This window comes from Opisthorchis viverrini, assembly GCF_000715545.1.
Source record: "Opisthorchis viverrini unplaced genomic scaffold opera_v5_113, whole genome shotgun sequence".
Taxonomy (NCBI): Eukaryota; Metazoa; Platyhelminthes; class Trematoda; order Opisthorchiida; family Opisthorchiidae; genus Opisthorchis; species Opisthorchis viverrini.
In genome coordinates, this window is record NW_008751767.1 from 1,336,780 (window position 1) to 1,337,420 (window position 641).

Here is a 641-nt window from a genome sequence, read left to right on the forward strand (position 1 = left end):
ATGACCGAGCCATCGTATTCGATGATGCTCAAAGCGTTTTTGTGTGAACAAAACATCTCGCTGCCAACTCACGAAAAATTGTCCACTTGTTCTCTCGACAGGAAGTTGTGACAGCGATTGAATTTTTCCAGGACAAAAGGGTAAACCTCACAGCAAAGACCCCTTTGGTTTGAACCGGACAACTAACTGGACTCTGTCGTCATCGATTACCGGGTAGAGCGGTGGAACTGGGGATTCGGTTCTCCATGCTAATGGAATATACTTGGGCGTTAACACTACGAGATTTGGGGATTTTGGTGTAAATTTCGTCCTGTAAGTGAAGCCAATCTAGGCTGAAAAGCCGAGAAGCAGTGTACAGCTGCTTCATCCCTAGTGGGAATCACCAGCAGTGCGCACCTCCATTACGGTTTTTCGAACCCGCCACCCACCAGCCATTTATTAACCATTGGCCTCTTATGGCCGAACGGAGGGATGTTTCGAAGGGTAGGATAACCACAAACTGCATGTGGAATCCCGAAGAACAGCGAAAAAATCGTTCAGCTGTAACACGCTTTCGGTGGCCAGCTGCCATGTCACTCGCAGGAAGCACGAGGACTGGAATACTGTCAGGTTGCCCAAGCCTAGATAGGGGCAGTGGAGTG

At 49.0% G+C, this 641-nt stretch overlaps 1 protein-coding gene across 1 annotated transcript in view; it reads right to left on the minus strand.

Annotated features, from left to right (window-relative positions):
- T265_13842 (hypothetical protein) overlaps positions 1 to 641 on the minus strand; it is a gene marked incomplete at both ends in the record, with an annotated part of 20,533 nt that overhangs the window by 8,133 nt on the left and 11,759 nt on the right. The gene's annotated exons all lie outside the window — the stretch shown is intronic.